We start from the raw sequence: 25,927 nt of genomic DNA, 5'->3' as shown, positions 1-25,927 counted from the left end.
GTCTGCGAGAAAGCCAAGCAGTTTCCTTTGACATTCGCTTTTGAAAAGACGTTAAAGACAACCAGCGGATGTCATGAGTTTCAAGCAACGCCATGGCATCGTTTTCAAAACAATAGCGGAAGAAAAAGCCGACGCGCCACACGATATTGCCGAGAACTGGCTCGATTCAGAGCTGCTGAAGATGCTGCAGGAGCCCAGGCATGAAGCTGTATTTAACGTTGACGAAACCACCTTTTTTTTAGCTGCTTCCTGAGAAGACACGCTGCGCGAAGGCAGACCATTACGAAGGCGACAAGAAGTCGGAGCAGTGATTGACCGTGCTGTTTTGTTGTAACGCTGCAGGTATACGGAGAAGCTGAAGCCACGGGTGGTCGGGAACTTTGTGAAACCCGGTGCTTCAAAGGCGCCGCGTAGCCTTCTGGATGACTATGTGGATAACAAAGAAGGCTAGATGATGGCGGAGTTGTTTCAAGCCTGGCTTTTGTAGAAGGAGGAAAAGATGCGACTGGGGAACCGAAAGACTGCCCTCGGTATCGACAACTATGCCGCACATAATAAGACCCCGGTGGTAGAGGACGTGAATGGAATTGTTTATTTGACACCGAGCTTCTCCTCCCTGTTTCAGCCGTTAGATCAAGGCATAATATAGTCTGTTTCGGCACCCTACTGCACAAGGATGCTGCAGATAATTCTGCTAAACTTCGAGAACAAGGTTGAACTGCAACTTAAATTGGAATGTTTACGAGTCCTTGGTGGACCGTGCCACCAGAGCTAGTGCGTATAATTGCTGGCGGAAGGTTTGATTTTTTAGAGCTCAGGACAGCGCTAGCAACGCGCTTGACAAGCGTGCTTATGACAGCGATTGTTCCAGACCTGCTGTACAGCTCCAGGGATCACTCAACCCCTACGCCGCTTCTTCCAACACAGAAAGAGGTGTGACCCTGAGGATTACGTCGCGGTTGACGACGACATGATCATATGCTTGGAAATGGCGACTGATGACATCATCCAAGCCATCAAAGACGGGAAGGAGGCGAAGGCTGACGAATACAGCAGTGCTGAAGAGCCCGCAGGCGAAATAAAAATTTACAATGGAGGCAATACCAGCAATCCACGCACTGCAGCTGTACAGGCGGGGACAAAATAAACGGAGCACGCAACTGTCTTCGAATATTTTTCACGTGTCACCTAATTGAAATTTCCAGCAGTGGTGCGCGCATGCTGGTAGCGGAGGTTGGTGGGCTTTCTTGTAGACAAACAACGCTTCTTCATTACCAATGGAGAAGGCGTGATTGCACTTCGAACGGAATAGCGTGCTCCGTTTACTTATGGCCGCGCCTGTATATTGCGTCGCCCCAGGATTCGCCGCGGCGCATGGCGTGAACCTCGATGTCATAAGATCGGCTGCAGTTGCTCATTCGAACACACAAAGTGTCCAAAAGAAAGTCAGCGACTTCTTTCCCATTAAGGATCTCTCCAATTCACTTTAAACCGAGGTTTCATTTTGCGGAACATGCTTAGCTTGATGTGTTGCGTACGATACGTTGCCCGACCTTTACGACGAAGTGACCTGTATAACAAAGGACTTTGGGCGTCCTGAGCGCTTCGTTATTAAGCCGTTCGACTATATAAGCGTCGTCTGTCTGGAGCCCATTCCTAAGTTGTACGAAGCGATCTTGAATAGCGCTGGCCTTTTTACCACTATCATACCAACTCGTGGTTTCAAGTGCAGCTTTCTTGGAGATCACTTTTAATTGTGACGCAAGTGTGGAATATTGTAACATACTATTATGAACGTATTGATGGTAACAGTCTAACCTTCCGATTCGTAGCATAATGTTGCTTTTAAAATTTGTCCTGTGCTGGCACGGAGTACTAAATACTGCGAAAGAAAAACAGTGGGTGCATTTCTGAGAATAAATAGCAAAACCCCCAAGCGTCCGGAGGAGGGATTTACGTATGCATTGATTGCTGTTATGCAATCTTATGATATGCGAAAAAAATTGGATTAATGAAAAACAATTAAGCCGTCGAAAAAATTGCGCTTGGCCAGAATTTCTGGGTGTGTTATCGTGGGACTGCAATATAGTAAACGTATGCGCCATGATTGGTTACTGCTGATATTGGTTTTATTGGTTCCATCCGCGCTTTCTTTCCTTGTGTTTTGTTTCTCATGTTGAGGTATATACCGCATTACTACAATAAAACGAGGAGTTGATAGTCAGCGCCCGTGTCATGCCCCTTCTGTCTTAATCGTGGCTCTGCGCTGTTTCTTCATTATCCATCTGAACCAACTGGACCAGCTGAACTATCCAGTGGGATTTATTCTTCATAAAATGGTTGGGTTGATAAGGGCTCATCCAATATTCCCATCATTAATGCAACGGGCCATGTTTTGAGACATTGTACGAAGAGTTTTTTACATCAATGGATCCCGCCTCGTTCCACGAAGTCCATCGTTAGTATTCTAGCCGCAGGTATTGCTTCTTGCGAAATGTACAATGCCTATTTTTTCTAAATTTTCGGTTAGAAAAGAAATGTAAGGGATTATTCTTGGCGCCAGCGACGCAAATTTTTGTTTTCTTGGTCCCTCACCTGTGAGTTCTTTTCTGTAGATAGACCCAAAGCGTCGTGCAAGACACCGGTGGGATGCACCGCAGTAGCTCCTGCCTGTTCTCGTTTGCTGTCACAATTAACTAATATGGAGGAGGAAAACTTCAAGGAATGTCCAGAGCACTCACGAAGTCCGGATCGGTGGCCGGCGCAGCAAGCCGGATGGCACGCACGGAGGCACCTTGGCACACGGCAGTGCTTGTTCCCGGTCCCGTTGCGACGCCAGCGCCACGTAGGGAACGGCTGCGCGCCAGCGCCTCCAGTCTCCCAGCCGGCGCTGTATAGCTCTCTACTGCTAGATTTGATGTCAGCGGGCACATATACGTCTTACTGCCGGTGACTCGGTGACTGCTGATGGAGAGGACGATGCATGGTGTGGCTTCTTTTCCGTGCATGTCCCATCGACGGGGACGGCGGCTCATGGTCACTATGCCTTTCGCATACGAACAAAAACGGCCTAAAAATTTGAACAGATCCACATGAGTGCACTTTTACAAATGAGCTCATCTGCTGGAAGAGCCACTAAACTTTCTTTAATTTAAAGCACCGTTCAAGGCAAACATAGATTCAACCGTGACTGGTAGAACAGCGTTGATAACGAGTTGCTCACAACAAAAAACAGAGCTTTGGTATAAGCTATAGGAATAACGTTCAAGTCAAGAGGTCACAGTGAGGAAGCCAGAGTGTGAGCGCTGTACTGGGTATACAAAAACAAATGAAGTGCACTGTGTGATGCTTTGGAAAGGACGCATAGAGTGGTGTGCTACCAGTATGGATGCGGATTGTACGGGACGAATGGTGCTAAAAACGGAGGCGAGCCGATCGAGGCACACCGCGTATGCGGCTGGCTGGGTATGCGGCTGGCCGCTCGGTCTGAGCATCGACAGGCGGGCATTGAGTCGAAATGCAAGTGCATGTATTTTTTTTTCTTCATGCAATAAGACGCTATTCCCGCATCGCCACCGGCCCGATTTTAATTCCATTTCAGAGTTCCCGCCGCGGCCGTAGAAATAAAACGTGCCGCGGGGTGCCCCGCGTCCGATCCAGGCTTCCCGCTCGGCTGAAGGTATACTGAGTTTACGCGCCTGCATGACCAGACCAAGTCGGGCGCACTCAGCGTGGATAAGAATAACCTCCGCAGGCGCATCTTTTCGGTTTCGCAGCGCCTCGGAAAAATCGCAGCGCCATTATGCAGATGAGGTTCCAAATATAAAGTTTTAGCAGTAACGCGATCCACCAGCGCGATTCGGTTGCGCGAGGGAAACCTTAGGAAAACCGGCGTTCTTTAAATTTTAGTAAGCGCTGTCGCCTTCCATGAGCCCAGGAAAGCAAAGCCCTGATCTATATCGTTACCCTGGGGTTTGAACACCAACGGGTACCCTAGGCCAGAGAAAAAATTTAATTACCCGGAACATTACCGTTAAGAAAAAAATGGCTGGTGGTTTAGAATCGCTGGACAGAATTTTGTGCGAAAGCAAGGTTTTTTTCAGGTGGACACCGCCGCCACCGGCCTCAAGGCGCTATTCAGGTGTCCATTGACACAGAGAGCCACATATGCGGCTTCCCTTTCCTCAAAATCAAAATTTGATTTTGAGGAAAATCAATTTTTAACACTCATGTGTTAAATTTTTTTTTTACTTGTTACATATTGTATAACCTTTACGACGCCCCTTACCTGTTGTACATTTCTATTTCTTTTCACTGTTATTTTTTTTCTTTCTTTGTAGCGTTCTTGTCTTGTTGGTACAAATCTTGAGTTTGCTCCCCCCTTATGTAATGCCTACGGGCCTTTAAGGGAAAAATAAATGAAATGAAATCAAATCAAATCAAAACCCTCCATTGGTTCTGAGAAATGAAAAGGCGCATAACTGCCTCAATTTGCAGGTGAACGCTACCACACACCCACAGAGCGATTAAGTTGTCCACTGACAAAGTAGCCCAGCCATTTCGCGGAGGTGACGCAAGTCCATACTGCGCATGCGCGAGGAGGGCGCACAGCTGGCGCGCCGGCGCCGCGCTCGCCAGTTGCCCATGCGCAGTGTTAAGAGTGGACAACGTGGTCCTGGGAGCCGGGTGTGACTCATCGGAAAGCAAGGGATATGACGAGGCCTGGCGCCGGCGGCAGAAGCATAGACGACGACGGACGGGGTTGTTGCACTCCAAATCACCGAACCTCCTAACCGATCGAAGGACGCTGTCTCCCACGGGCCTGGGAGAAATTACTGTCAGACGAGTGTCGTCGTTAGGCAGAGATGCACAGGAAGCACGGCGGAAGCAGCGGTATACGTTGGACGAGTCGGCCTTCGGGTCACCGGACGAGGTGATGCTACACAAGGTCACGCTGAGCGAGGCTGCTAATTGAAAGACGCTGTGTACTCGAAGAGGTCTCGTGGTTCGGCCATCCGGCAGGGGAGATCGAGGAGGTCATTCACCTGCGGGGAGACTGCGGGATTCTCCTTTCCCGAGGCGGCATCGCACATCAGATTAGCCCCAGTGGACAAGGCGACACCTCAGTGTTTGTTGGTGTTCCCCTTCTCATCCCCCGAGCTGTGAGAGAGCGAGAGAGCTTCAGCACCGCCCGTGCCGTGGGTTTACCGCCAGCGTCATCAATGGCCCATCCGATTGGACAACGTTATTCGAACTAAGTTCCCCAGTCAGGGATCTGGGGAACGCGAACCGTATATAACGGGACGTTGTTTGTGATCGGAGCATTCGATTTCGATTCGATTCGATTCTCATCTGTAAATATGTAGAATAAACCATTGTGTACAGTTTCCTCGATAGCGCAGTCCGGCAACGTCATTCGGAGCCGGTACCTGCGGGGCTAAACGAGTTAGTCATCTCCAGGACCCCTCCGTCTTCAACTCTGGTTCCAGCGGTGGGATAGAAGCCCCATCTTTAACACTGGTTCCAGCGGTGGGCTTGTGGCCCGTTCTTAACACTGGTTGGCAGCAGCTGGGATAGACCGTGCGACATCGTACTTTCTCCACGGGTGAGCGTTTTAGCTTTTGCTATGGGATTCGCCAGGCTTTAAGATTCAGAGAATAATCTTGACTGGGAATCAGGGCTTTGTCGTTTGAGAGGGGTTATTCTCAAGGCATTGTTGTGTTAGCAGAGCCAAAGCGGAGAAAGCGTTGTCATGGACCTAATGAAATTGTACAAGTCGGACTTGCTGTTGATATGCGAGGAACTGTCGGTTGAAGTGCCTAGCAAACTAACCAAAATTGAATTGGGCGAATTCATTCTTAAACAAGTCAAGCATAACGATCAGTTGCTGGTAGATACGTGGAATTTGGTACAAGGGGAAAAAGCCCGCAAAGTAAAACCCGACCAGGAGGCTAAAGAGAAAGCCGATCGAGAGAAAAAAAAAGCACGTAAGGAGGAATCTGATCGGGAGTGGGAAAAAGAGAAAGAAAGAAAAAAATGGGAAGCTGAAAAGGACGAAAGGGATCTAAAGCGTATACAGCTTGAAAACGAACTGCGAAGAAAAGGCGGTATTGTGAGAGCCGGAACTCCTGAAAGAGCCAGCGATGCTTATGAAATAGGTCCGCAGGGAAGACCCGCAAAGTCTGTGACCGTAGCCGAGTTGGTAAATCGCGACACCACGAGGGAAGTGGCAGAGAACGTGTGCAACAGGTACGGTAGTCCAAGGAAAGCCGCAGAATCCGAGACCGTGTCCGGAGAAGTTGGACGTAATGCTAAGAGATAGCATTCCGAGATAGCGTCTAAACTACACGAGTGCGAGGATTCTCCTCCAAGTGAGGTAGGAATGGCAACGGACAACTTTGTCGGGACAGTTGCGAGCGCGACACTTTCAGTAGAGTCGATACAGGCGTCAAACCGGCAGAACCGCGAAAAGGGAGATTTTCCTAGCGAGAAAGGTTTCGAAGTTGAAACAGCGGAAACCCCTTTTGAGAGTAACAACCGCGGTAAGAGCGAATTTGGATATCACAGTGGATTCAGTGACAAAGGCTCGGGAGAGGCTACCTTGGTAATACTGGCACAAGAAGAGTGCGAGGCTGCCGAGGAAAAGGATAGCCATAAGAGCCAGGCGTGCTCAGTTGTAGCTGAGCACTGCAGTAGAGAGAATGGCGCGCAGAGCGACAGCCAGGCGGGCTCAGTTGTAGCTGAGCACTGCAATGTAGACAATGGCGCGCAGAGCGGCAGCCAGGCGGGCTCAGTTGTAGCTGAGCACTGCAGTAGAGACAATGGCGCGCAGAGCGACAGCCAGGCGGGCTCAGTTGTAGCTGAGCACTGCAATGCAGAGAATGGCGCGCAGAGCGACAGGCAAGCTGGAGAGGACAACTCCCGAGGGAATGAGCTGGGGATCTCAGGGGCAGTTTCATGTCCGTCTGTCAGCTGCGTGGATCTGGCACTCTGCTGCGAAGGCACAGAGGCCAGTTTGGAATTTGAGGAAAATTTCCGAGGTGCGACGGAAAAACTAGAGATAGCTAGTTGTCATCAGGAGACGCACGCGACACAGTCTAGGCGCAGAAAAAGGACAAGGGCAAGAACCAAGAGAAAACGAATCAAATTCAAAGCCCTAAATTCGGTTGCGCGGACAGGTGCGAAAAAAAGAAATGCGGTGGAAGGAAAGGCGAAGCCTTCCCGCGTTGCGCCTCATAGACTTGCAACTGCAGTTAATGATCTGGCGACATGTGCAGCTCGTTCGAGGGCTGACTGCGGCTACGGAAAAGGAAGTGTGCGTTTTCCGACCAGAACAGGCGTGAAGTGCTTCAAGGGGCCTCGGCCTGTAAGAAAGACTAGACCGCGCCGTCCGGACAAAAGGCCAGTTAGGAAAAACGCGAAGCGGCCCAAGAGATCAGAAGGCGCAGGGTTGCGCGGCACTCATCGCATGCGAACGCAGGCGTCGAACAATCGAGACGACATATGCAGGCGTGTTCGGCGGGCGCACCTGGAAAGGATTCGTCCTTCGCATTTGGCACCGCATTCTAGGAAGCGCGCATGGCGAAAGGGAAGCCGAGCTTCCTGCTTGGGGCGAGAGAAAGAGGTACCTTCTCGCGCTGGTCACTGCTCGTTGTCCAGAGCCAGAGTCGGTTATCGACATTGTAGGGGCGACCAAGGTTTTCGAAGAGCCTCGAGGGGGCGCGGAAACGACGGTGAGAGTAGGGGACCGTTTTTTTCTGCAGCCTTTTGTCACGAGTTGACCGCAGTACACTCAGTCAAAGCGCGACCCCGGCGGGCGCGTCTGAAAGACTAATCCTTTCAAGTCGGCGGCGGGGAGTCAGCTTTCCCCCCCGCGTGGCGATTTGGAGTAGCTGTTTTTTATTCCTCTTTTTTTTTGTGTGTTTATGAAATCAGGCAGGGAAAGGCTACTTTTGAGTTAAAACAAGTGGATCGGAGGTTACTGTTTTTTTTCCTTCCCTTAGACAAGGGCTATGGCGTCACTGAGTTAGAAAGGCTAGGGCGTCACTGAGTTAGAAATCACAGGTGTCGATTTCCCATGCTACCAAGAGATAAGGGCACTCACAGGAGTGCAGCTCGAGTAGAACTACGCTTAGCGCCGCGTAGACGGAGCGTTGATCCCTTGACGAAAGGGAGCCCCACTGACGTATACTGAGATGACCTAAGAGAGAACTCTTTAAGGAGCCTGAGAGATGCGCTCGGGTCCAGACCTTTGCTTCGGACCACTTACTATGGTGAAGAGTTACGTTCAGTGTGACGCCAGTGATGGAGGACTACGTGTTATTTTAAGTCACGTTGGCGACGACCACGAAGAGCACCATGTTCTGTACGTCAGCCGCAGGCTGACCTGTAGAGAAGAAGCGTTCAGCGCTTCAAAGAGCGCGCGTTTGGTTTAGGCGGCACAGATGTTGTCGGGTTACCAGAGTTACTTGAACGGCGCAAAGTTCATATTTGAGACTGACCATCGTCTCAAACGTGCTTATGACAGTTTTGTCCCCCCAAAAATGGTCGCTTGCTTAGGAGTCCTGCTCTCCAAAAACAGAATTTCTCGATGCGTTTCAGGAACGGAAAACCGCACGGAAATGCTGATGGATTCAGCCGATTGTTGTAGACAGGAGTACTTGGTAGGACCACCTACTGTGTGGGTTTTTGTTTTTAACCTTGGTACAAGCAGTCCGTCTTTGGCGATTTCAAAGGGGATATTTCGCGCTTTCTCGGCACCAAAATTACGCCAAAATTCAGTCATGTTTTAGTAAACATTTGTTGTCATTGTAGGAAGCCTGGTGGGTCTTTGGCAAATTCCGAGCGCTTGCTAGTGGGTCAGTGCCCTGTCTCGTGGAACAGTCCACTGATGCCATTCTTTGTTGAATGTTCGAGCTTGGATGCCATTTCTGGAAACCAGCCCTTCCACCCGACTCCGGCCTCATCTCTTCCTGCCCAGCGGTCGTGAACGCTGGCCATTCGAGATTTTTCGGGCCGCGGACGAGCTGTTAAGAGTGGACAACGTGGTCCTGGGAGCCGGGTGTGACTCATCGCAAAGCAAGGGATATGACGAGGCCTGGCGCCGGCGGCAGAAGCATAGACGACGACGGACGGGGTTGTTGCACTCCAAATCACCGAACCTCCTAACCGATCGAAGGACGCTGTCTCCCACGGGCCTGGGAGAAATTACTGTCAGACGAGTGTCGTCGTTAGACAGAGATGCACAGGAAGCACGGCGGAAGCAGCGGTATACGTTGGACGAGTCGGCCTTCGGGTCACCGGACGAGGTGATGCTACACAAGGTCACGCTGAGCGAGGCTGCTAATTGAAAGACGCTGTGTACTCGAAGAGGTCTCGTGGTTCGGCCATCCGGCAGGGGAGATCGAGGAGGTCATTCACCTGCGGGGAGACTGCGGGATTCTCCTTTCCCGAGGCGGCATCGCACAGAAGATTAGCCCCAGTGGACAAGGCGACACCTAAGTGTTTGTTGGTGTTCCCCTTCTCATCCCCCGAGCTGTGAGAGAGCGAGAGAGCTTCAGCACCGCCCGTGCCGTGGGTTTACCGCCAGCGTCATCAATGGCCCATCCGATTGGACAACGTTATTCGAACTAAGTTCCCCAGTCAGGGATCTGGGGAACGCGAACCGTATATAACGGGACGTTGTTTGTGATCGGAGCATTCTATTTCGATTCGATTCGATTCTCATCTGTAAATATGTAGAATAAACCCTTGTGTACAGTTTCCTCGATAGCGCAGTCCGACAACGTCATTCGGAGCCAGTACCTGCGGGGCTAAACGAGTTAGTCATCTCCAGGACCCCTCCGTCTCAACACTGGTTCCAGCGGTGGGATTGTAGCCCCATCTTTAACACTGGTTCCAGCGGTGGGAGTGTGGCCCCGTTCTTAACAGCAGTAGCGGCGCATAGCTAGCGTGCCGGGGCCGCTGCCGCGCGCTCTCCATCGCCTCTCTCTCTCTCTCTCTCCCTCCTCGTTGCATTCACAATCCACCAGGTTTAACCAGAGCTAAACCACTGCCAATTTTTAGCTCACATTCGCGGAAACTCCGGGGAACATCGTCACGCACTGAAGGAGAACACGAAGCCGAACCAGAAGAATATGAGACCGAACCTGAAATAAAATGAACACGAACTCGTGCGAAACACTCCTGGCTTTTCCGTCAGAATGGGAGGAAACAGAAAAAAAAACTACGATGTGAAGCGCCAGCAGTGCAAATAGATCAGCGTCGCTTCCCGCCGCATTATGGCACTCTGGTGGTGGTAAAACTTTATTTCCCACAGTAGGGGTCCTGAAGGACACTCGGCTAGGCGCCAGGTGTAGAGGGCAGCTCCCACGTATGCACAGAGAGCCCGAAGCTCTCCGCCGCCGCGCGGGCCTCCTGGACAGCCCGAAGCTGGTCGTGAAGTGAAGCACTTTTTAGTACTTTTTCCCAATGTTCCTTGTTCTGGGCGTAGGTGTCACTTGATCCACAACCAAGCACATCGACCCAGACTACGACGGACAACATGTGTGTGACCAGTGCAGTGAACGTGTAGACTTGACCCATATGGCACTCTATCATCGCAGCATTTTACGCTGAGCTTTGCGTATCGTTGTCTTCATGCTTAATCGTAAATTGTGGGTCTCAAATTCCGAAGCTTCAAAGGGGCAATATGGGACCCCGTATAGTGGAGGGCTGCGAATTAATTTAGACCTCCTGTGGTTCAATAACATGCGCTAATATCGCGGATCACACGGGTGCCCTTCGCATATCGCCTCGATCGAAACGCGGCTACTGCGGCCGGGGATATCTTATCCGTTCGGTCTGCGCCGGGAATTCTTGCGACGACCGCTAAGAGAAAGTTTGGTTTTGATGAAAGGAGAGGCGCGGCATCTTATGCACTGTTCAGTGTACAGCTCACGCGGCGTGGAGAATGACATGAAGAACGGAGTGGAAGAAGAATAAAGGGAAGAATGAAGAACACGAAGTGCAGGATTCCTGAAAGATCTGGACCACTTATGGTTCCACTGCACAACCGAGACCACAAGTTGCGTCGACGGATTAATCGGCGAAGCGGCGGCGTCCGGCCGAGGCGAACCTCCCAGCGTTCTGTACGTGCTGGCGCCACCCGGTCTTCTTCGGCACGTGGCGAGCGCTGGTCACGCGCGTCGCCACCACAAAAAGCGGGGAAGGAAGCCGCCGATCGCGCTTGAGGTCGCAAAAAAAGGGTCCAAAAACAAAAATGGTTAATGTCGGCGGCTATTCAAGACTTCATTGCGGGTACCAACTTATATGAGCAGTTATATAATACGTAACTATACGTTATGCCTTTCCTGCGCTGCATTTCAAGGTTAGATATACTCTAGACGACGAGATAGACTATGAAATTATTCAGTCTGCCTCGCTGCATGCTGGGGGGTGACGCTGCGAAGGAAGCAGTCCAATGTAAAAAGAGCACTCCCTTTTCAAAGCGGTCTGCAGCGGCCCCGGTTCCTTTCCTTCAGGTCTCTGAAAAAACTCAGCTACAGACAGCTCAGGCGCAATGCGCTCTGTGCTAAAGGCTCAAGCCGACTGTCATGCGTAGTGAAACAAAGCACTGCATCACAGTGAGATGGTGAGGGTGGCGTTCGAACTCGCGGTGCGAGAAAGCAAGACTTCGAAAGTTTGCCTATGGGGAATGCTGAAAAGCCAGCACTAACGCTCCGGACAGCGGAGAATTGAGAAACGGTGCTCACCTTGTAACAGCTATGTCGTCGCAGTCACCGCTGCAGGACCACAAAGAAGGGAAATGCTGCTCACCAAAACAGAGTATTGGCTCTTTCAAGGGCGGTTGCAGAAAGACGGCCGCAGCGATCGGGTCAAGAAACGGGGACACGCTGTCAACTCAGGTGATGCACGCGCTCCGTGGCCACGCGTGACTCTGCCTCTTTTCATTATTCATTAAACTTGCAAGCTGGGAACACAAGCTCGCTTTATTTCATTATTATCATTATGCGTGCCTAATATCTTTATTTGCAACATTTGCATACGGCAACCCTGGCTCATGTGCTAACACGACTGTAAAGCACTCACGGCGTGATGATGATGATTAACCACGGATGTAGGAGGCCCCCTCCTCCCTGGCCCTGGCACGCTGGCCTAGGGGCCGATGGCCGGGACCTCCGCGACTATAGACTGGCGAAGATACGTTGGATCTTCGCGGCTTCAGCAGCCAGTCGGACAGCTCGTTGCTTGTCGGCGGGGACCGCGCTCCGCAGCAGGGCCCCCAGGCTTATCTACTTTCAATGTTACCCCAGCGCCCAGGGATCCGGGGCATTACCAAATTATGTGGTCGCGGGTTCCCCTCGCTCCACAGGTCTTACATCTATTACCTTACCTGTCGGCTACCTTGGTGCGAACAAACCGGGAGGGGTTTGAAAAATTTTTGACCTATAATTGTGGCCAGGCGACGGCCTCTTTATTGTTGGCTCCGGTGGAGGCACTAGACGTCTTCCTAACCCAAAGGTCTGCCAGGAGATGAACAAACGTACGCTTGCTACCACTCACGGCGTGTTTGGCGTGGTGACGCTATGTATATTCATACTAGGGGTGTGCGAATATTCGAAATCTTCGAATATATTTCGAATATTATATTTTTAGTGTTCGAATTCGATTCGAAATCCAAGTATTCGTGTTGTTTCGAATATTCGACCCCACGCGAATATTCGTATCTAGCCGAATATTCATTGTGAGCACTGGCGTTCATTTCGGTCCCAAAGCCCTATCGACAGATACATAACAACATGGCGGCGCCTACACGGAAGGAAAATTCTTTCTTCCTCCAAGGGCCATGCCGTAGCTGACTATACTGGTCAGCTTTTTTGTGGCTATACCTACGAAGCTGGTATAGTCAAAGCTGTGCACGAAGTACCTCGCAATACGTGCCAGGTCAGTGCCAAGTGAGAGGGCATTTTCTGAAGCTAGTATAGTCAGAGATGCGCACGAAGTACCTCGCAATACGTGCCAGGTCAGTGCCAAGTGAGAGGGCATTTTCTGTGGCTGGAGGAGTCGTTTCAGTTAGAAGGGAACTACTGCCTGACCATGTGGTGCAGCTGGTTTTCCTTCACGACAACCTTTTACGTCGTCCCAGCAACGCGCTTTTGTGCTGATGGCAAGCTAGCCTTTATCAATGCTGTGTACTAGCCATCTTCTCTGATATTTCCACTCTTCTCAGAATAATGTTCGAGACTGATACTTTTTGTGTCAGCTAAACACACCTTTTGTGTTCATTTAATCATCGATAGTTGAGCTGTGATGTTTTGGGTGCCCAAATAAATGTTTTGTAGGGATTAAATGCGTCTGTCCTTGATTATTCGATATTCGATTCGATATTCGGAACTAAGTATTCGTATTCGAAAAATTTGATATTCGCACACCCCTAATTCATACCAGACCCTGCTTAACGCTTTAATTGTTGCAGCACCCAGCGTGTTTGGAAGCAACTGTAAAGGTGTTAGACGGACCAAATTATCAAAATAATGCAATGGGCACCGTCCCCACCCGAAATCTACTCTCATTAAGCAGGAGCTTTCGGATCCACCTCAGCTCCAGTTCCTTTCCTCTTGTAAGCTCTGCCGGAAACTGGGAATCTTTATTCATATACTTCTCACATGCCCTACCTTCCCACACCCTCCGTCCCCAACCACGGCGGAGTCATACTGGGAGACTCTCTCCTGGCCAGCTCCGCTGCTGCTGACCAGCGCCGGATAATTACCGACGCCTTGAAGCGGGTAGCCCGCCAAGAACTGTCCTTTGCCCTTTAAGGGCAGCCCCCTAAGGGTTGCCTCGTGCCACGTAAGGGAAGGCAGGGTTTGCCCCCACTGCACTGCTTGGCAATAAATGTTTCCAGCACCACCACCAGAGTGCGTCTCACAATGGGCAGTAGGTCTGAAGAGGGGCTGAAGTGGCAGCTTAGTGAGGGGGTGGGGAGGAAGGATTTTTCTGCGCGCCCGATCTCCATTCCGTCCACACAACCATAGCTTCAAAGGGTTTTCAGCCCTTTTTTCTTCTCCGCTAACGCTACTGCCTACATGAAATGACGTCATACCCTCGACGATTCCTCGCACCTCAGCTACGGGGAGAGATGGCTGCAGAAGCCGGGCCGCTGTACGGCGTTGCCGGAACGATGGTTCGTGGGTAGTGGTGCTGCGAGCGCTTATCGCTCGTTGCCGCGGGTTTCCCTCTGCAGCGGCCGGGGAGCCAGAATTACTGGTACTGTAGTCCCAACGAGAATCGCGTTAGTGAAAATCTAAAGGTTAATGCAGGTATTTTTTGCGTGCAATGGCCGTTTTCGCCTGCTGTAACTCGGCGTAGTTGCGCCGCCAATGAATGCCACTCGAGCATGAATATCTGCCCAGTATAGGAGGCGCCCTTCTGAGCTTTAACGCAGCCTTCCATCTGCCTGCATATGTTCATATGGACCGGCTGCCTGATCAGCTTCCTTTATCAGACCAGCTCCATGCTGTCTCTTCTTCGAGAAGCCGTTCTAGGCGACATTCGTCGAAGACGTCCGCAAGAATCTACTCGTCCCGGCCGCCACTATGTACCTGGACCGGTGGTGAGCTTGATAACTTCCCCACCGGGACACTAAAACATTATTAGGGCGTTTCAGCATGTCGTTCATAGCCGGTCCTAGATGAGCACGTAGTACAGGAGACAAATGTTTCTAATTCACGCTAGCTGGCACCGAGGGCGTAAAAGCTTTGTTTTCGGCCGGCAGGATACTTTTCTCCCCGACGGTACTCACGGGCAAAGCTGCAGGCACGGACGGTAACACACCACTAGAACGTTCCGCTTTTCTTCTCGAGGCTCCCCCGTGGCGGACTTTAAGCACCTAGGCGCGCATTCGTGCCTGACCCCACGGAGCTGTCCTTTGCGAAGAAGTGCGCCCAGGGTTGGACGGATAAATCTGAGCAGTGATTCAGAATGCGCAGTGGCGAATGTCCCTAGGGCGGAGCGACCGGAGCACCATTCCCCTGCTCGTTGGGATCTCTTTGGATGGTACCGTCCAGAGGTTGTGCGTTTAATAGGCCTTTCCAGAGGAATGTCCCTTTTCGCTGTTGCTGTGATGTCACATCCGCTACCAAGTGGATCACGAAATGGCACTGTGAGCTCCGCGGGCAGACTTCTCATGTTAGGGTAAATGCTCTCGCATTTACACCTCAGAATTGCTTAAGTGCCCCCCCCCCCCCTAAATTTCAAATCGATGCGTCACCGCTGAGGTCTATACAGGGAGACGGGGGATGTGTCTGGTGCCTGCCTCTCAGCGGTGGAGAACAAAAACTCGCCTAATTTTACACGTCACTCAGTCCCATTGCAAGGCATTGCAACTTTTATCTGCAACATCCGATAACGCGATAACACTTGGTGCTATAGCTGTTCCGTAGTTAGTAAGCTGGGCAGATAAATACAAACTTATCAACTTTCTGCTAGAAAACAGCCAACAAACGGGTGCCACGCAGAAAGGAGCACACACACACACATACACACAAACACACACACACACACACACACACGCGCGCGCGCGCGTGCACACACACACACACACCCACACGCACGCACGCGCACACACACACACACACACACATAACCTTGTGTGAGTGTGCTCCTTTCTGCGTGGCGTCCATTTGTTGGCTGTTTTCTAGCAAGTCACACCAACTAGCCCAGACTCAAGTGCTCCTTATCAAGTTTCTTTTTATCTGTGCTTTCCCCGGAAAGAGTGGTACAGGACAGCCGTACCTTACCATTTGATGTAATGGGCAGACGTTGTTTGAAACGACAATTGTTTCAGTACTCTCCGGCTGTAGAGATGGTCTTCTTTGTCAGTTGAAAAAGTTTTATGCTCTTCACGGTTGTCATCAACATGGCCGAGTTCTCTAGAAAAATGCTGTGCATGTGGTATCAGTGTTTTGATTTGTACAAGCTTAAAGCAGGTGGTAGAAAAAAGTTAACACTTGAGAATATATAGTTAATGAAACCTGTGTTGACTTAATAATGACAGCTTAAACGCCACGCTTGATTTTAACGAATAATATGTAAGCGGGAAACATTTCGTTGTGAAGGGCATCATTCCAGAAGCAAAAATGCAAATCTATTTATGCAAAATGGTTTATAGGTTCCCACTGGATGCTAGGTGAGGAAAAAAGAATGTAAGGGACCATTTATAGATAGTTTCCAATTTAAAGTAATCCTATGAAGGGATGGAAAGAATGCAGTGAACTGGAGCGATTGGTCACCAATACCAAGGTGTCAATCAGACTCGGGTAATAAATGAAGCTAGATACAGGGACCAAAATAACTTCTGCAGTTTAACAATTTTTTAGACTACTGAAGTGACGAATCAAAATGTGGATGCTTTATTCTCCGGATTTCATTCGGGAATCCTCGTTCTACAACTGTGCGTCAAACTAAACGCGATTTTTTGCTCAGAAACACGTAAAAAAAGTGCGAGGTCATGAGCCGGGAACAGCAAAACACCGACGCGCCGTCTGCGGCACAGGACGCCGTGAAGACCCGCAAGCTTGCGGCCGCAAGTCCAGCGGGGCCTGTGGAGGTGTTCCTGCAGGTGCAAGCCTCGGCGTCAAAGGGTCCGGGTGACGAGGGGCACGACGAGCTGCGCAGACGAAGAGAGCTCTTGACCACCGGTCGCCAGCTAGGGCTAACTGTTGCCTTCAAGTAAATACCGGCACGACCAGCACATCTAATTTATTACGTGAACCCCCAGAACCTTGTGTACATTACCTGCTTTTACGAGGGCACGATTTTAGACCAATGTGGTTTGTGGGGGTTTAATGTCGTAAAGCGACCCAGGTTATTAGGGACGCCGTAGTGAAGGGCGCCGGAAATATCGACCGCCTGGGGTTCTTTAACGTGGACTGACATCGAATGGTACACAGGCCTCCAGAAGAACACCCGAAAGGGGGCTGTGCAAAAGGTATTCTCTCAAGCTCTAATCGAATATGAAATGTGTAGGTAATAAGAAAATCGAACACGAATCAAATATTTCGCGAATATCCGGTACTTCCGTCAGTATTCGTGCGAAACGAATAATTATGGGACACAGCGAAGCGCTAACCGCAGCGCTGCGTTAAGGCGCTAAAGCTTTAGAGCTTTATTGCTGTAGCTGCTAAAATACGAGACACACATTTCTAGAAAGGAATACACGTGATGAAGTCAACGTCGTAGATCGGTGACCTTCATGTCGAACGTATCAGACAATTGCACTTTCCTCCTGCTGACGACCGCAAATAAACTATAACACCACACCGCACGAGAGCGGCCAGAGAAATGTACGAGTCATGGATTCCCAGATTGGGCATTGAAGGGAGGTCTTACAGAACTTGCCTGAACACTGCTACATCGCCTAACCTTGGAGGCCATGTGTGAGCATTGTGAACGCAGCCACACGAATGGAGCGCGTCGTGCCGCTGAAACCTGCCTTCCTGTGCATATGCATTGCGGCAGCATACTGCGCGGCGCCTGATTGGACCCTGTGAAAACTACGTAAAGCCCTTTTAGCAGTTAGGGCCAGACATTCCAAAACCATTCAAAAACGTGCTGTGCGGCGCCAAGTGGACCCTGTTTTCGAAACAGTCGTGGAAGAAAACTAGGTAGAGCCCTTTTACCAGTTAGCGCCCATTATTCCTAAATTATTCAAAAACTTGAAACCATATTCTCTTCCTTTCGGATAATTTTCTGAATGGACTATTTGATTCGTTCAGCAAATCGAATAGGAGGATATTCAATTCGTTCTTCGTGGGTTTCAATAACAGCACATCCATAAAGATCATTTTTGTTCCACTTCATGGTATGTTTTATCTATCGCCTCAAAAATTAGGTTAATAATTATAACCGTTACGAATCCTCAACCATGGGAACTCAAGTGCACTGAAAATGACCACGAAGGGTTACGTAAACGAACAGCCTCTGACTTTGGGACAAACAATTAGTGGCCATCCTGTTCCAGCGACTTCCTATAGGCTTGCGCTACGGTGCGAATGAAGTCCAGTCCCTCACGTTTGCGCCTGTATTCACTAACTTCACAGCGGCCGCTCTATGCGCGATTCCCTGTGATGCGAACGACGTCAGCCCATTATGGTATAGCGGAACCGGGAACAGAAGATGGCGAATTTTTATAGCGCAAGGGAGACTAGCTTTGGCCAGAGAGCACCACAGCACAAGCTGTTTTTCGTGCACTCAAGGTGGAACCTATTATTCCGACCCCACGCCTTCCGCATATGAGGTGGATGCTCAAAGTAGGCCACAACTGTCTACGAAACCGGAACTGAATCCAGAAGCGGTCCTGGGCCAGAAAGACTACGCGTGATCTGCAAGTGCTTGACAGCTATCAAGGATGTGCTTGAATGTCTGCGGTCGTGCTGTCTACGACCGCTCTGCAGTGGCTCATCGGTGGGGAAGGGATATGTATTGCTATCGTTCTGAATTTAAATACGGGTTCTTGCGGAGATAGTATGATCAATGTTCATCAAAACGCTTCAGTACTACCCAGACGGAACGAAATTAGAATATTCGACGTAATCTAATTTTCCGCGACGATTCCGTACACGCGTGTGTGGCGACAATATGTTCCTTCCTCTGGATTAGATTTGACATCTTCGCTATCGTACAGTCGTCTATCTCTGACGTAATCCTGTTAATTCATCTTCCGAAATAATTTACGCATTTGCCACTCCTTCAGGCTCCTGTACCGTGCGACGTCAGCGCAGGTTAAGACACCCAAGGTAATCGAAATTATCCGGAGCCCTCCACTACAGCGTCCCTCATCTTAAGTCGCTTTGGGACGTTCAACCCCGTTCGCTCAGTCACCGAAAAGTTGTCATCGGCTCGCACGAAGTAGTTCCGACTGCCATAAAAACAATGGGAAGCATTTGTGACAATAAATAGCAAGAAACTGCATGGCTCACGAAGAGAGATTTGCGGATATAGTGTTATTGTGCAATCTTGAGATATGCGAAAAAATTGCGTTCATCAACAACTTCCCGCTGAAAAAACGGTGCTTTTCCCGAATTCTTGGGTATGTTATCACAGAACTGCAATACAGTACTACGGTGAGCAAAAAAAGAAAAGCTCGGAAGACAATTAATGTTCGCCTTTAAGAGGAGAACGCGATGGCGTTATCGGACCGCCGCCGCTAATCGGCCGCTGCGCGGCGGGGGCGGGGGGTCTCTGCTTTCTCTGCTGACGAACGGGGCCGCAGGGCCCCTTGGCACACTCCGCAAAGGATGCAAACTTTCCTCCAGACAAACGAGACCTAATGTCGAAATAGCACCGCATCACCACGTGGCGGCACACGCGGCGGGTCTATACCTCTCTCTCTTTCCCCGATGAGTGATGGCTGAATCACACTTTACAGCTCGATGCATCAAACACACCAAGGCATCAGACCGTTTAAGTAGAATAAATCAATCTCAGAAATCTAATTGGTCTGGTGGAATTGCCTAGTTACTAATTAGCATAGAAATAATAAAGTACGCACGCATCAGTAGATGATTTTAAGACACCCCGACAAGTGAAAGACCACAATGCATTCACGGGGTCCACCTTTACCCCGCTTAAAACAACGAGTGCTTGTGCCCTATGGGTAGCTTGCCCGTCTCTCAGTCCAAAGATCGTCCAAAACGTGCACGCTGACACCGTGTGGAGGCTTGTGTGTACAGCTAATCTTGAGCTAGCTAAATGAGTGGGGAAGAGAGTGGACTTAATTTTTTTTCTTTCTTTCCCTTGTGTTATTTAGTGTTTAGCAGAAGGAGGTGGACACCATATTAGATCCTGCCTCATTTCACGAAGTGCATTGTCAGTTTTCAAGCTGCTGATATTGCTTGCGAGAAAACGTATACTGCTAGTTTGTGTATAAATTTCTGGTTAGAAATAAGTTTTAGGTGGCTATTTTTCGTGCCTACGACGACGTTATTTCTTCTCTCTGACGTTTTGTCTGATTATTCGCAAATTTTTTGTGATTGTTTTTTTCGCTAGCTAGACATCAAACTTCGAGCAAGACACCGGTGGGATGCCCCGTAGCAGCTCTTGCCTGCTCTCGTCTGCTGTCACAACTAATATAGAGGAAGAAAATCAAAAGGAATGTCCAGAGCACTCAAAAAGTCCCGATCGGTGGCCGGCGCAGGAAGTTGGGTGCTACTCACGGATCGATCGAAGGAATTGTTCCCAGTCCTGTTATGGCGCCCCTGCGAGGTACCACGAGCCATGCGTACCAGGAACCCGAGTCGTACGGCCCGCGCTGTACCCCTCTGCTGCCGAAGCGCAGCCTGGACCATGAAGAACCGGTCCACGCCGGCTTGCTTGGAGGAGACACCCTAGAATAGGGTTGAAGGTGAAAGTTTAGCGACAATTAATAACAAATTACGCAAAGAATATATAGCAAGAAATCCCGTCATACAAGAACGTAGGTGGGACCTCCCACTCTATTATCTGCCCCCTTGCGTCTTGCGCTTATCCATCCCTTCACAGCACTCTCCAGCTGCCTGCGCGAAGCGCCATCAACATCGACCAGACCTGAAAATCTATAAACAACGTTTTCTATTTTACCCCAACCGCACAAGTGGCTAGACCCAGGTTGTTTCGCAACTATATAAATCTTCGTCTGCATATCTTTGCCAATGACTCCGAAAAGTTCGGTGTCCAGAGCGGGAGCTGCTGGCGTTGTTAGTGATTTGGTTTTTATTACTCGAAAATGGTTAAAAGGTTGGTGCTTTGGAGATATGGGGCTTAACGTCCCGGAGACTCGGGCTATGAGGCATGAGGGTCGCCGTAGTGAAGGGCTACGGAAATTTCGACCACCTGAAGTTCTTTAAGTAAAGAGGTCAAAGCACTTCTCTACAACACGTTCTGGGCGTGTTTTGGAATAAGCACGCGATATCTAGTGATAACATTTGGTTCAGTATGGTCTGGACGTCAGCATTTGCAGTTAAGCTCATAGGATTTCATCGTCATTTTTTGCCTTCCTGGTCATAACTGCTTTGGGAGTTATGTAACAGATATTTCAGTCGTTCTAGGCATGTCTTTTGCCCTCTGTACATGCACTTATTTTTAGTTGCATGTTTTCTTCTCTGTACTATGATGCATTAAACCTTAGGACACCTGGATGCTATTTGCCTGGGACCACTATATTTAGGTTTCCATTCCATCAACCGAATGATTGCGGCGGGACAGGTAGCTTCAAGGCACGTCAAGCACAAAAAAACCTGAAATACCACAGCTGATACGTCATTCAATGCCTTTCCAGCTCTTGAAGCAGCCTGGCTTAACCGTTGTAGTGACTTTAAACCACATATCAGCGATAATACTGCAGTTTTTTTTTGCATCACAAGACGTAAAATCACCACTGACTTCAAAGCGATTGTTCAATTGGATGAAGCTGAAAACAAAACAGCATCGAGAAGAAATTCAAATATAATTTATTTAGCCATCATAGGGGAATACTACAGGGTGATTCAGGTATAATGTCTAAACCATCATTTAACAGAAGAAAACATGCCAGCAAAATTTTGCTCTCTACACACATCTAAGCCTAGCATGTGCACCAATCAACAGAGGTTGTAGGCGTCTACGCACACTCACTGATGCACACTCACGCACATGCGCGAAGACGTTTCCCTTTGCCAATGAAACAGTCGGCGATAATCTACAATGCGAGAGGGAAAGCAGATCCGTGAAATAACTTCGATCAATAATAACATTGCAGACCAGCCGACTGATCAACATTGCTACCATCTGATGGCAAATTTTCGGTCTTCCTTAAAGACTACATCAAGGATTCTGAGTTCCATTGGGTACAGATTCCAAGTGGACATCCAAAAGTCTAACAATGCAGAATAAAAATCAAGACGAAGTGTTGTCAAAAGAAATATAAAAAACCAACCCATTTCATTTTGAAGCCTGCGTGTAACGCATTTCCTTGTGCTACGAACCAGGCATAAAAGTTACGGTAAGTAACCTGCGGGCATATGAACCGTTTGGAAGAAAGCAGTTTCAGGTGTGTAACCCATTTCGTGAACGTTCACTCACTGGGAGCAGGAGAGGGAGAGCGTCTACGGAAGGCAGGGGCCCCAGAAGAGGCCCAATTGAAGCCAGGTGACGCCACATCACATCCGTCAGTGGCACAAGTTGGAGCCACTGCCGCAGAGCCGGGTGCGATGCGCCTCGCTAGGGACTGGAATCCATGGCTCCACTTCTTTGCCGAATGGGTGTCCCAGCAGCAAGCAGTCGGCAGGGCAGAAGCTATAGTCCTCTTTCCCCGTCTGAAATAGAGTGCAAGAAAGCGTTCTGCTTTCGAAACGGACGACGGTTTGTTGCTTGTCCATATTTGCTTCAAAAATATGCCTTTAAGCTTTGAGTTTAGAACCTATGAGCAGCTGCAATATGTTGGGGCTCATCCAATTCCCCGAACCACACGGGAAGTGCACTGTACGTTCTCAAAAGAGATGCAGTTAGGGGCACAACAAAGAATGCACAGCCAAGAATGGTTGTTAAATGAGCTGATTGATGATGATGATGAATTTTTTTATGGTGCAAGGGCATCTGTAGCCAAAGAGCGACATGGCAAGGTGTTCTCGTACTCAAGGTGGGGTCAAAGACCCATTTCCCAAACATTCCACCCTAAGCAAGCCGAGCACCATACCAAGGGAAAGTTTGTGCCCATTGTATCACTGGTGGGTACCCGGTGGCACTGGTGATCGAACCCCGCACCTTCCGCATGCTAGGCAGATGCTCAGATCACTAAGCCACCGCTAAAGGTGGTTGTTCAAGTATCACTGTACACTATTTTCACTGCGATTCTCAGCTCAGGATGCTTGAATGAAGTGAAACCAAGCGAGAAGAAAATGCAGAAAAAAAGGGGAGGGGGGGGGGGGGGGGGAGAGGGGCCCACCAAAGGGCAAATCGCATTTAGTTGATCAGATAACTTAAGAAGCGTGTTAGCAGCTCTCGAGAGCAGACCTACAGACTGAACAGTAGCTATTCGTTTTTGTGCAGTTAGTATATGTGTTTAGGGATATGGACAGTTTGAACAGGTTCACGACACCTTTTCATTTTCCCTTACATACTTCATTGCCCCTGCTAACTTTTAGCATAATTGGTTATGTTATTACTCGATTCGATAGATGAGAATCCAATCTTACTATTTAGTCTGGCAGTGATCAGCAGGTATGTTGCATAACTAGTGCTTTTGCAAAGACAGAGCATTTCTCTTTCTGGAAAATTTAAACATACATTAGGGGTAAGAATGAACCGATTATTGACGAACTGCAAGACACTTCATTGCCCCGTTGAACGGAATCTACCTAACCAGTTGAAATGGAGTTCTAGCATGATCAATTCATGTACAATCTTCATAGAACGAAACGAAGTAAAAGGGACGCGCAACCTTCGGTACATCCACCACCCCGTGGATGCTTTGCACGACCGTCGCAATGGCGCAACTTGCAGTGGCGCACCTTGCAAGTGAAACCAGCACTAAGCGAAATGCTTAACGCCACGCCATCACAAAGCACCAAATTCTCAAAGAGCTGTTCCCTCTTAGAACACTGTTCCTTCAGTTGGCGACGGACAGAGTCATGGAAGGCTGGCTGTATTGCATTATTTACTAGACGCGACAAAATGCGGAAGTCTGGTTCCACAGCACGCTCTGGTCGCGAATTTCAAGGCCCTTTGCCTACAGTTAGGAGATCAATAGGCCATAGCTGGTACGTCCCGTTTTCGTGTCTGAATTTCGTCGCATGTGGCTAAGAAATGCAGTGCACGCTGACCTCCCCCAGCCAGTGTGACCTGCACCTACTTAGAAGAGGGCAGAATCTATGCGCTGGAGGCGAGTATGCATTTCTAGACTATACGAGGTCTGTTAGAAAAGTATCCGACTTTATTTTTTTTTTTGCGAACACCTGATGGATGTGAAACAAGCGCACTTACAGCAGCCGACCTTGAACCCTCGTGCGCATGCACGAATTTTTTCCCGCCTGCCGATAGCGTCAGTCACTGGGAAGCAGCGTTTGAGTGAGGCAGTGCGCAGTGCTCTCGTCGGTTTTTTGTTGCAAGGAAAATGGCGGAGCGAGAGGAGCAGAGCTACTACCTCAAATTTTGCCAGAAACTTGGCGATAGCCAAGTGGAAACCATTCGAAATATTCAGACGGCTTTCGGTAATGATGCTATGAGCAGCACATAGATTAAGCAGTGGTGCAACTGGTTTAAAGACAGCCGCACATCCGTGGAGAGAGAGCCACGCTCCGGTCGGCCATCAACATGCCGAAATGACCAGGTCATTGCCGAAGTGAACGCTGTGGTGATGCGGGACTGTTGTGTGACTATCCGAGAAATTGCGGGAGAGGTGTACATCAGCAATTTTTATGCACATTCCATTATCACCGAAGATTTGGCCATGGAGAGAGATGCGGCGAAATTCGTGCCGAAGCTGCTGACGGTGGAGAAAAAGCAGCTTCGTGTTGGTCTCACAGGAGATGCTGGATTCCACAAACAGTTACCCTGACTTCACTGACGCCGTAATCACTAGTGATGAGTCTTGGGTGTACGGGTACGACCCGGAAACCAAATCCCAGTCGTCACAGAGGACGCATTCCACGTCACCAAGACCAAAGAAGGCCCGCCAAGAGCGCAGCAATGTCAGAGTGATGCTGACTGCTTTTTTGACTCCCTCTGTGTGGCACACCACGAGTACACACCCCACAGGGTCAAAGAATGACTAAATAGTACTACAGGGATGTTCTCCATCGCCTACATGGTGCTGTGCGGCGCAAGAGACCGGAATTGAGGTCAACAAGAAATTGGCGCATCCCTCGCGGCATTGCTCCTGCACATTCGTCGCATTTGATTCAGACTTTACTGGCGAAAAACCAGACTCCTGTAGTTCAACAGGCTCCTTACTCTCCTGATATGTCCCCCTACGACTTCTGGCTGTTTCCTAAAATGAAGAGGCCATTGAAAGGAGCGCCATTTCAGAAAAGAAAGGACATTGTGGCTGCAACGACGGCAGAGCTAAATTCCATTCCGAAAAGGGCCTTTTCGGAATACTTCCAACAATGGCAGCACCGATGGGAGATGTATATGGAGCCCCAAGGAGACTACTTTGAAGGTTATTAGGTTTCCAACGCTCCAGTTATGCCAGTTTTTTTTCTTCGGCCAAAGGTCGGATACTTTTCTAACAGACCTCGTATATAGTACGGAATGCTTATGACCACGTGAGAATAGCTGACTACTGGTTGCCGTCGCTTGTGCTGGCTACTGGAAGAAACAGAGACGAGGCGTGGGCTCCAGTAAGATATTCTTCCTATGCGGTGCGCTCGGGCCGCGACGTACCGACGTGTCTCGTACACAAGAAGCAGCGCTGTGCTTAGGTTATCAAAAGAGCTCGCCGGTGAGAGCCTCCCGGCACAACGAGCTTAAACGGGCACAGAAAAGGGTACATGATTTTGAAGTGTCCCTATTTTCGCCCTGCAAAAAGGCCTTCGGGCCTAATGATCACTAAAATTAGCTCAAAACGTCAATGCGCAGTGCTAATTACAAACGATTTTGTAGTGGCAGTTTCGATTTTCGTCGGCGCCAGCGCTCAAGTGCACACTGACGTCGCGGTCGACCCGCCAACCTGGGCTCCAGTGCTGCCAACCCTAGGGATTTTTACCTAGATCTAGGGCATTTGGACGTCGTTTAGGGGAAAGGGGATCTTTTGTATAATCTAGGGAAATTTCATTTGCTCAGAGAATTAATTTTTTCTCCCTCAAATTGTGAAGACAGTACAAGCTTTTCGTTCTTTTTCCTCTACAACTGACGGAGGCCCGCACAACACCCCCGCGCGCTCGAGTAAAGCCTGTTTCACATGGAGGTGAAA

At 49.5% G+C, this 25,927-nt stretch overlaps 1 protein-coding gene across 2 annotated transcripts in view; it reads right to left on the bottom strand.

Moving 5' to 3' along the window:
- The window catches only part of LOC149354218 (uncharacterized), a 213,227-nt gene that overhangs the window by 78,633 nt on the left and 108,667 nt on the right, over window positions 1-25,927 (bottom strand). Inside the window, exon 1 of one of the 2 annotated variants that reach the window (XM_089583178.1) lies at window positions 20,217-20,381. The exons of the other annotated variant lie outside the window; for it this stretch is intronic. The gene's annotated coding sequence lies outside the window, so the exon portion shown is untranslated. Of the gene's footprint in view, window positions 1-20,216; window positions 20,382-25,927 lie in introns of those variants that run through there. 2 annotated transcript variants of the gene reach the window in all.

Source organism: Amblyomma mixtum, chromosome 3 (genome assembly GCF_055824585.1).
Source record: "Amblyomma mixtum isolate Tamu chromosome 3, ASM5582458v1, whole genome shotgun sequence".
Lineage (NCBI taxonomy): Eukaryota > Metazoa > Arthropoda > Arachnida > Ixodida > Ixodidae > Amblyomma > Amblyomma mixtum.
This window is presented reverse-complemented; position numbering and strand designations above follow the sequence as displayed.